This window comes from Rutidosis leptorrhynchoides, chromosome 6, assembly GCF_046630445.1.
Source record: "Rutidosis leptorrhynchoides isolate AG116_Rl617_1_P2 chromosome 6, CSIRO_AGI_Rlap_v1, whole genome shotgun sequence".
Classification (NCBI taxonomy): Eukaryota; Viridiplantae; Streptophyta; class Magnoliopsida; order Asterales; family Asteraceae; genus Rutidosis; species Rutidosis leptorrhynchoides.
In genome coordinates, this window is record NC_092338.1 from 302,750,403 (window position 1) to 302,762,226 (window position 11,824).

Here is an 11,824-nt window from a genome sequence, read left to right on the forward strand (position 1 = left end):
AGAATCAAGTTGTTTTTTAGAGTTTGTGGCTAAAACTCTCGGTATTCATCAATTCCAGCTTGATTATGTAGTTTAGTAAAGGTTTAAGGTTTCAGTTGTGATCTTGAGGTGTTTAATCACATTTCTGAAGGTTTAATTTCATCAATTCTTCAAGTTTTGAAGATTTGATCTACATTCGGTATCGTAACTGCCATACCGAATCTGCTTCAAAGTTAATAATTCTCAATCAGTGTTGCAGATTGTGGTGTGTTTGTGATTCTATCACATTCGGTTTGGTCAGACGCAGCTAATTGGTGTGATTTTAGAAAGGATTCATTTAAATTCTAAGTTTTCATACTTAGACTTGGTATTGTCAACTGCTACAGTTGACATTCGGTATCCTATACATTTAGTATCTTTGATATTTTATGTGATACTAACTTGTTTCCTTGTGCAGCAAGGTTATAGAATCTAATTCAAAGGAATTGATTTGTGTTTGAATTCAAATTCATATAGAATTTGACTATCGAGTCAGATACCGAATCAGAATCTCGGTATCACTTAATTCATTGGTTTTAAGTGTTCTCAGGCTACAAATCTTGGGGTTACCAAATCTATACTGAATCTGAGTGTGTTACTTGTATTTCTGATCAGTTTTTGATACAGAATATGGTTTACCGAATCTGCTACAGTACATAATCTGCTACAGTACATAATCTGTACCGAATCTGCTACAGTACCAAATCAGATACCGAATCTGACATTTGTGTTAGATTATTGTGATTTTTCATCCTAGATTTGTGTAATGCCGAATCTTTACCGAATCTACCTCATTTTCAAGATGTCTACACAAGATACTTTGATCATTGGATCAGATTCCTGTCCTCTAGTATTGTTTGATGGCAAGTACACTCAGTGGCTTCACCGTATCACTCAATACATAGACTACAAGTGTGAGAAAGCAAAGTACATATGGGCTTCTCTGAGAGATGGTCCAGTTGTAGATTATCATCCGGATACTGGTATGCCAATTCCAGTCTATGAACTTTCTGGTGATAAACGTGAGAGAGCTCAGAGTGACATAGAGTCAAAGAACATTGTTATGCAAGCTATCCCGTATGAGTTGTTTGAAAATGTTGATAGCAACACCACAGCAAAAGATATATGGGATGAGATCAAACGACAGCAAGAAGGTTATGACATGTCAGATGTTACTAACTGAATAAGGCTCTGGGATTTTATGAAGATTTCAAGCAGGAACTCGATGAACTACTCAAGGATACCTACCATCATTTCAATGGTGTTCTCAATGAGTAGAAAAGGTGCAAGATCATAAAAGTAAATGCTGAAGTCAACATGAAATTTCTCAAAAAGCTCAATGTTGATTGGCTTCCTTATGGAACCATTGTTCGATCTATCAAAGAGATTGACAAATTGACTATTCATGAGCTTGTTGGAGTTCTTATGCATTACCAACCTGAAGTGTCTAAACTTCAAAAAGGAAGGAAAGAGTCATCTCCAAGTGATCCTCTTGCTCTCATTGCCAAAAAGAAGAGAAATCATTTACGACTTCCAAAAGTTTGTCCAAGAAAGTGCTTGTTGAAGAATTAACTGATTCTGAAGAGTTGAATCTTTCTGATGTTGATGATTCTCACCTTGAATTAGTCAAAATGGCAGCCATGTTCACAAAAGCCTTGAACAAACACAAGTTCAAAGGCAAAATAAGCAATCAATGCAAGAACTCATCGTCTTCCTCGTACTATAAGAAAGCTGATCAATCAAAACAACAACAACGTGCTGATGATTCCAAGAAGGATGAATCAATTTGTTTCAATTGTGGCAAAGCTGGTCATTACTCTCGTGAGTGCAAGATGCCTAAGAAGAAGGATGCAGCTTACTACAAGAAGAAAATGTTGATGGCTAAGATTGTAGAAATTGGGGCAGAGCTGAAACCGGTTGATGATACTTGGTTTAACTGGACTGATGATTCAGATTCAGAGGTGGAACATGCAAATGTTTGCAAGGTGACTAAGCTCATCAAAGCTAAGGAAGAAATGGAGAATTTTGACTCAGCATCTGATGATGATGAGGTACAATCATCTGAAATTCCACCTGATTTTATAAAAGTGCAAAATGACATAATGAAGAATTTGGTCTCAATGTCAAAAGAAGTCAAAGGTTTAAAATCTGAAAACAAGGTTTTAAAAGATAAAATCAAACTTTCTGAGACCAAACCATCTTCATCTAAATTACAATCGAAATTGCAAAGATTAACTCTCCAACTCAGCTCCACGGAAACTAAGTTGGAAGATCTTAAAAAATCAATTCATCCGATTTAAGTCGAAAGGACAGATTATCGTCTAAAATCGGAATGACTTGCAGAAAAAGTTCAATTTTTAGAAAAAGATCTTTTTGATTTGAAAACTCAACATGAACCCACACTTTCAAAGCTAAACAAGAAAATTATTCAATTGGAAAACACCATAATTGAAAAGAACTCTGAAATTTCTTCATTGTCAAAAGAGTCTTTTCAAATGAAAGCACAACTTGCTCGATATGAGGAAAAACTCTATCGAACAAAGCAATCCAAAGCTATCATGAATATGAAACTTTCAAAACAAACGATTTTCATGAATAGACCAAAAACGATTCATAAAGAAAACTGGGGGTTGGGTTATGAAGATCCTAAGATCTTAGATAATGCTTCCAAAAAGATTCCAGGATTATATCATTCTGATTACTTTCGAGCTGGCTTACCATTTCATTTTGTGCATGCTTCTGATGCTGATTTGGATGATATTATTGTTAATCGCAAATCTAGGAAATACCATCAAATTAGCTTAATGTATTAGAAAATCAATGCTAGAATGGGTAAATCAAATCCTGATTTCTTGAAGGAACTTGTTGAAACTGAAAAGAATATGCAACGTGAAAATTATGTGCCTAAGCGTAGACTGGTATATATCCCAACACTCATGCTAGAAAAATACATTTTAATGCTTGAGAATGAAGTGTTTAACAAACCTAGTTCTAGCGTTATTGCCATAGATGAGGTGTTTGATGAACCAACTTTTGATGTGAAACCAATTCTACCAGCCTTACCTGCATGTTCTGATAATGTTTTCTGTGAAGACCTAGCACATGAACTAACTGTCTTCTTTGAGACAAAATCTCTAGGTCAAACTAATTTAGATGTAAAGGTAGAACCTCGAGATGAACCAACTGTTGAAAACTTGATAGACTTTGAAACAACAATTGATCCTTTGAATGAATTTTACGCAAACATACTTGTTGTACGAAACTTGAAACGTATATTAGGTATAGTTGAACAGGAAAATGTTGATTTGCAACTTAAGTGTCAATCGTTAGAACAAATGCTTGCTTTGTGTGATAAGTTGCCTCCACTTCCTAAGAAAGAATGTACTTATGATTTTAAGGAATGTGAAGTGCTAGTTTCTGCAGAGGAATTATGTCTTGAAATTAAGAGCTTAAAACAAAAAATACTTCAACTGAAACAGGCTAACAAACTTAAGCAATCATCTACTATTGAAACCAATGTGTCTGAATGTGTTAGTGGGATTAATAAGAAGGGAAAGGGGACAACAACATCTACAGATGCAAACCCATTACTATTCTTAAAAACCCACTACGTTCTCAATTTGGTAAAAGTGTTTCAAAAGTTGCACCTTCAACCCACTTTGTTATCAAGAGAGTTCATTCTCAAAATGGTTCCGTGTTAACTGAAAAGATTCCTATGATTCCAATGTCAAATTAATCAAAGGAAAGTCTTTTAACAAAATCAGTCAAGTCAACACAACACACGAGTCCAAAACCTGATTTGAGTGAGTATGATGCAAAGGAACGTAAAATCAAATTAGAAATTTTGCAAAATCAATCATCTCATGGGTCACCTAAAAAGTTTGGACGTCTAACTAACAGAGGTGTTTTTCGTGTCACAGGTCATAATCCAAATTTGACTTACAAGTCTGTATGGGTTCCTAAGTCCACGACTAAGAAAGTAGCAACCAAATCAAAGAAATCTTCTAGTCGACCTATGAAATCATCTCATGTCTTTCAATTTTCGTCTGTGAACAAAACATCTACTTGAAATAAGTTGTCTGTTAAGACTTTTGATAATGATGTAAAACTTGATATTACGTATGATGCTTTATGTAATGTGGTTTTAAATGATGCTGTATTATCTAAATTGCATGATGCTTTAAGTGATTATCTCGTTGTTGATCCAAAGTTTATTGTTGGTACTAACCGTAGAGGACCCAAGAAACTTTGGATACCTAAACTCTAGGAAATTAACGTTTACAGGGTTTTGACGTCTGTGTTTGGTATATCAATTCTGGTTGCTCTCGACACATGACGGGTGATAAATCCTTGCTTGTCAATTTCGTTGACAAATTCCTAGGAACGGTTACTTTTGGAAATGATGAGATTACAACAATAACGGGTTATGGAGATTTTGTGAAAAATGGCATAACGATCAAACGGGTCTTATATGTTGAGGGTTTGGGGTGCAATTTATTTAGTGTCAGCCAATTTTGTGACGGAGATCTCAAGGTTTTGTTTGAACGTCGTCAATGCTCGGTACAATCCACCGATGGAAACGATCTCCTTGTAAGTAAACGTTGTGCTTCACTTTATACTATTGACCACAACAAAGGAAAATTCACCACGTGTTTGGTTACTCATTCAACAAAGGAAAATTCATGGTTATGGCATCACCGGATGTCACACCTGAATTACAAGGGTATTAATCGACTGGTCTCTAAAGACTTAGTTGATGGTATTCCATGCTTTCAATATGATAAGCATCATTTGTGTCCATCATGTGCGATGGGTAAGCTGAAATGGACTAATCATCCGCTTAAGCAAAACCCCAGTACTTTATCGCCCTTGCAATTATTGCATATGGACTTATGTGGACCCATGAGGATTTCTAGCCTTGGTGGCCGGAAACATGTGCTTGTCATTGTTGATGACTATACCCGATTTACATGGATTTTCCTTCTAAGGACTAAGTCAGAAACCCCCGCCATTATCATTGAGTTCATTAAAAAGACTCAACTCTCTTTTAACAAACATGTTAAGTGTATTCGAACTAATAATGGAACGGAATTTAAGAATGACCTACTTGATAGTTATTTGAGAGACCAAGGCATTGAAAATCAGTTCTCTGCTGCACGAACCCCTCAACAGAATGGAGTAGTCGAACGACGTAATCGTACATTGTGTGAAGCAGCTCGAACGATGCTTGCTTACTCCAAACTACCTCCGAAAATGTGGGGGGAGGCCCTTTCCACTGCATGTTATACCCAAAATCGATGCATCATCAGTAAACGTTTTGATAAAACTCCTTATGAGTTACTATATGGTAGATGCCTGAATGTCAAATATTTCTGTGTCTTTGGTTGTATATGCTATGTGCTTAAAGATTTTGACAGCTTCGGAAAGTTTGATCCTCATGGCGATCAGGCCATATTTCTCGGTTATTCTTCGAACAAAGTTGCCTATCGTGTCTATCACAAACGGACAAAGAATTAATGTAAGGTTTGATGAGTTATTGGGAATGGCTTTTGAATAACTCAGTTCATAACCCTATCCTAACCTGACTACTTCTTCTTCCGCACAAAATTTAATTTTCTTGAAGAAGGGTGTTCCTACGGTAACAACAGAGGAACTGGATATCTTGTTTGATAGCCTTTATGCTCCTCAACGGAATTTAAATATTCAAGCCGTAGCAGTTACACCATCACAGTCATCTACTGTGGAGACTCAACTAAGTCTTTTTGATGAAGATACAACACTAACTGATTCACCTGTTGCTTATTCATCCTTTCTCCCACCTCTTGTTACTGATAATCTTGAACTAATTCAAGATTCATCAGTTGATACAACTCCAGTTGTTTCTCCAGATATTCAATTGAATCCATTAGACAGTGTTACGTCAGATCAAGTAGATCAAGGCTCAACCTCAACAACGGTTTATGTTTCAATGGATACCACTAATGTACAACCTCTTCCACATAACAACTGATGGACTAAAAGTCATCCAATTGATCTTATCATTGGTGATGCATCTTCTCCAGTCTCAACTCGAAGGAAAACTCGGAATATGTGTCTATACACTGCCTTTCTTAGTAAGATTTAACCAACAACAGTTGCTCAAGCTTTACTAGATCCGAACTGGGTGGTAGCAATGCAAGAAGAGATCAATCAGTTTGATCGTTTGAAAGTATGGCGATTAGTTCCAAGACCAACGGGTCAACGACCAATAGCGGTTAAGTGGTTTTTTAAGAACAAGAAGGATTCTGATGGAATTGTGGTTTGAAATAAGGCACGACTTATGGCCAAGGGATATCGATAACAAGAGGGTATTGATTATGACGAAACGTTTTCTCCGGTTGCTAGGATTGAGGCTATTCGTCTTTTCCTTGCATTTGCTTCTCATATGAAGTTCACAGTGTTTCAAATAGATGTAAAAACTGCTTTTCTGAACGGTCATCTTCAAGAGAAAGTTTATGTTGATCAACCAGAAGGCTTTGTCGATCCCATTCATCCAAACCACGTCTACTACTTGGAGAAATCTTTGTATGGTCTGAAGCAAGCACCGCGTGCATGGTACGAGACCTTAACAAAGTATTTGATGGATAATGGCTTCTCTCGTCGAACGATTGATACAATGCTATTCATCTATAAAAACCACGATCACATTCTCTTGGTTTAAATTTACGTTGATGACATTATTTTTGGTTCCACGTCCCCGGCCTTATGCAAAGAATTTGGTGACCTTATGGCCAACAAATTCGAAATGAGCATGCTTGACCAGTTAAATTTCTTCTTGAGGTTACAAGTAAAACAATTATCAAATGAGATTTTTATCAGTCAAACAAAGTATATCAATGATATGCTAAAACGTTTTAAAATGACTGCTTTAAAACCAATGACAACCCCAATGAGGACTTTACTGGATGCTGATGCTAATGGGGAACCCTTTGACATTACACTTTATCGAAGCATGGTTGGTTCTTTAATGTATCTGACTGCAAGTCGACCAGACATTACACTTGCTGTAACTGAGTGTGCCCGCTTTCAGTCAAACCCTACGAAATCCTACTCCAAAGCGGTTGTTAGGATTTTTCAATACCTTAAAGGTACACCTAACCTTGGGATCTGATATCCTCATGGATTCGATTTCAATCTCACTGCTTATACTAATGCGGATCATGGCGGTTGCCATGTTGATAGAAAGAGCACATCTGGATCAATTCGGATGTTGGGGAATAGGCTAGTTGGTTGGTCATCCAAAAAGTAGAACTGTGTGTCTTTATCAATAGCTGAGTCTGAGTACATTGCTGCAGCTCACTGTTGTTCACAAGTTTTGTGGATGCAAACTCAACTTTTGGACTATGGCTTTAAGATTTCTAAGACTCCAATTTATTGTGATTCACAAAGTGCTATTGCAATTACAAGCAACCCGGTCCAGCATTCTAAGACTAAACACATAGATATTCGTTATCGTTTCATTAAGGACCATGTAGAGAAAGGGGATGTAGAGTAATTGTGATGACCCAGAAATTTCTGACCAAATTTAAACTTAATCTTTAACGTTTCCAACACGATAAGCAAAGTCTATAAAGTTGAATCTCAAAATTTTGAACTATTCAATTACCCTTCGATTATTCTCAACGATTCGCGAACAATTATATGTAAATAGATACATATGCTATAACTTGAAAATGTAACAAAGTGTTATGAAAATGATACTGTGCATTAACCTTATTGGTTTGATTATCTGTTTGATATTTAGATAAGTTAACTAAAACATTTAAGATGAACCAGTAAAACACTAATTTGCTACAGTATTTTTGAATTTCTACAGTACCCGAAAAGCTACAGTGTTTTCGAAAATCACTATTTGCTACAGTAAAAAAACTTTGCTACAGTAACTTTGCTACAGTAAAACACTATTTTAAAATGTATTTTAACAAATAGCGCGACGATGATTTATAGAAGTAAATGACCAAAACACTCAAATGTATAAGTTATATTTCGAGTGATATAAATTAGGGATAATTTAAGGCTATATTTTGACAAAGGTACGTGTCCCAAAATGTAAATTACAAGTTTTCTCAGCGTACGAAGGGACACTCGAAAAACCGGAACTGGGACATAAGTCGCGTAATGACGTATGACTTATCGGAACAAAAATTACAAATTAACTATACACGAGAATATAATATAATATATAATTAATTAATTTAAATTATATATTATATATATTATGTTATAATATGTCGATAAACTAGAAGTTAAAAGGTTTGTGAGCTGGATCTTCAGGCCATGCGATCGCATGGCCATTCCTCTTCAGACCCATGCGATCGCATGGGATGGCTGTACAGGAACGCCTATAAAGCTCGATCAGTTTTTCGGACGAATTCAATCATAAATCTATCTCTCAATCTCTCTGTCTCTTTAATATATATATATATATATATATATATATATATATATATATATATATATATATATATATATATATATATATATTATTAAGATTAATATTATTAATCTTATTATTATTATTATTAGTAATATTACATAAAATACTACGACGAGGTTATGAGCGTGTCACTTTCAAAATGGGTTTTCGAGCGTGATAGAGCTAAGGAAATTATGGGTTATAGCTATAGAGGTTATGGGTAATGTACGTGGGTATTATTGGCAAATCAAACCTAGTGTTTATCATCTCTGTTGCGTCTACATACTTCCCTGCAATATTGAATCACAATACTGATACGTGAGCATTTATATCTTATTTTTTTATATATTAATTGTGTATCCATGTCTAGTGCTCGAGTATATATGTTTATGTATGCTTGTATGCTAAATTTCGTCGTTAAACAGTTTATGATGAATCACGAATTAAATACATATATTACTTGTAAAAGGTATATGATATGCATGTTTTTGGAAAGCTGGCGAAAAATCAATAACTTTTCATTTAGAAATCACGTAATTTCGATGAACGAATCAAAAGATATGGTCAACTGAATTATGATTGACGTTAATTGAAATTGCTTTTTAATCTGCAATTAAGATTTAAACAACTTGTTTACGAGATTGATAAAATGAATTTTTGAAACGACTTTGGATAACTTTTGTATGTCGATCTCGAGCATTAGGATTGTGATACACTATGACTAGACCTAGCTTGATAGACATTTATTGACCAACATATGTTCTCTAGGTTGAGATCTACGGTTATTTGGTAATCCGAGTTTCTGTCACATTTTGGTGAAAGACTTTATATGCTGCTAAGGTGAGTTTCATTTGCACCCTTTTTAATTGCTTTTGCAATCTATATTTTTGGGCTGAGAATACATGCAATTTATTTTAAACGCAATGGACACAAGTACATACTAAATTCTACACCGAGTTTGAACCGAAAATCCCTTAGCTTTGGTAACTAGTAACTGTCGGTTATAAGAACCGATGGACGCGAATAGAGGTATATGGATCCATAAGGCTTGATATCCCCGTCCGAGCTACAGCACTAGCCTTTTAACGGACGTATGCTATTTGAGAAGCGTACACGTTGGTTTGCGTGTATTATTAAGATGATTATACAAAGGGTATAAATTATATATTCATTAAGTTTAGTTATCAGGGTGCTCAATTTCGTAGAATATTTTGTTAAACATTTCTGGATGAAACAACTGAAATCTTGTGATCCACCTTTATATAAAGATTATGCGAAACACTAAAACTATGAACTCACCAACCTTTGTGTTGACACTTGTTAGCATGTTTATTCTCAGGTTTCCTAGAAGTCTTCCGCTGTTTGCTTATATGTTAGACAAGCTATGTGCATGGAGTCGTACATGGCATATTTTTCAAGGAAACGTTGCATTCACCAAATCATCACCATGTATCTTATTTTGACTGCATTGTCAACGGAAGTACTATTGTAAACTATTATTTACGGTGATTGTCTATATGTAGAAATCATCAGATGTCAAAAACCTTTGATTTAAATATTCATTTATGGTGTACCTTTTCAAAAGAATGCAATGTTAACAAAACGTATCATATAGAGGTCAAATACCTCGCATTGAAATCAATGAATGACGTATTGTCCATATGGATTTGGAGCGATCGTCACAGTTGGTATCAGAGCGTTGGTCTTAGTGAACCAGGTCTTGCATTAGTGTGTCTAAATGATAGTTGTTAGGATACATTCGTAAGTCTGGACTTCAACTGTGTCTGCATGTCAAAAGTTTTGCCTATCATTTCTTGTCGGAAATTACCTATCTATCATCTTAAGTCTAAACGCATGTTATTGCATTGATTGCATAGATAGAGTATAGACAAAATTCATATCTTAGCATATCTATTACAGTAAACTTTGCCTTACATCTTCCGTAAAATCCTCCGTAACTTATGGGATTCTGGTATTATAAATACATATGTAAACTATGTATTGAGGAGTACCAAATTAGTCCTATAATCTATTTCATTCCAAAAATCTTTTCCTTGATTTCACAAAATGGATCCTATATCTAGTTCAAATTCCTTAGATTCCGACAGCTATTCCGATATGGATTTCCACTCAACTTCCGAAAACAGCGTTACCGGAATGGATCAACCAATTAGCCAGCATCTATTCTGGATGAATTGGGGATGGGTTCGTAATCTACTTAATCATTGGAGATAAGAAGAAGGCGATCCCTTCCTTCCACCACATTCACCTCTTAGCGAAGAACCCGAAGCACATACCGGCGAACCTGTTCGTAACACCATTTTCACCCTCATTTCCAGAACAGCTCGCAACGACTACGTAATATCCAATATTCTAAATCTTATTCATCCGCTTGTCCAAACTGCCAATCATCCCAGTATAATAGAAGAAGTCAACGAGCTTCACGCTCGGGTAGTGGCTTTGGAGAATATGGTGCAAGAATTACAAACACCAGCAGCATCACCAGCAGCATAACCAGTATCACCATCATCAACACCAACAATACCATTACCACCACCAACAACAACATCCCCATCACACGCCTCAACATCACAATATGTACCTCGGATATCAACATCATACGCACCATAGGTACCAAGGAGTACCAACAACAATAAACGATGAAGTATTGATTCATAACTTCATCGAAAAAATATTCTACGGCGATTAGGTAATCTCTAAAATCTTAAGAGATTATTTATCCCAGTTCTAACCGTAAATCAGATGAATAGAGATGATAAAAGGAAGAATAGAAACCCTGACAAGAATGGTACGTAAGGTACAAGCTAGACTTGTTTTACCAACAACATCAATAGTACCCTTAGCCTCACCAGCACAGTCAGTGCTGTCAACATCGCCTCTAACATCACAAGCTCTGCCAGTTCAAGAAGGCACTGTGGATATTATTACGAGTCAACAACGAGTATATTGTATCAATGAGTTATGAGGTAATAACTCAATCCCTCTAAAGAATTTATATGTATATCTTATATATATAAATTTTAAAACCATCATAAATCTTTTCGTACTAAGCTATTATGTAAGAATTAAAAAAGGGTAAATACTACTCGGTTAATTCATATTACTAATATGCTATAATGTACATCTTTCATTAACAACTTAACCTTCGTTAACTACAATCTCTGTTTCAACTCAATGAATTCCATTTCCTAATAAACCAAGTGTATTAATCAATTACATAATTGATTTTACATTTTCATTTTCGATGTACTCGAAACTTTCCAGAAAACATCATCTGTGCCTTATAAGGTTCACAAAAATTCCACGAGTACCAACATCCTTCACCAAGGA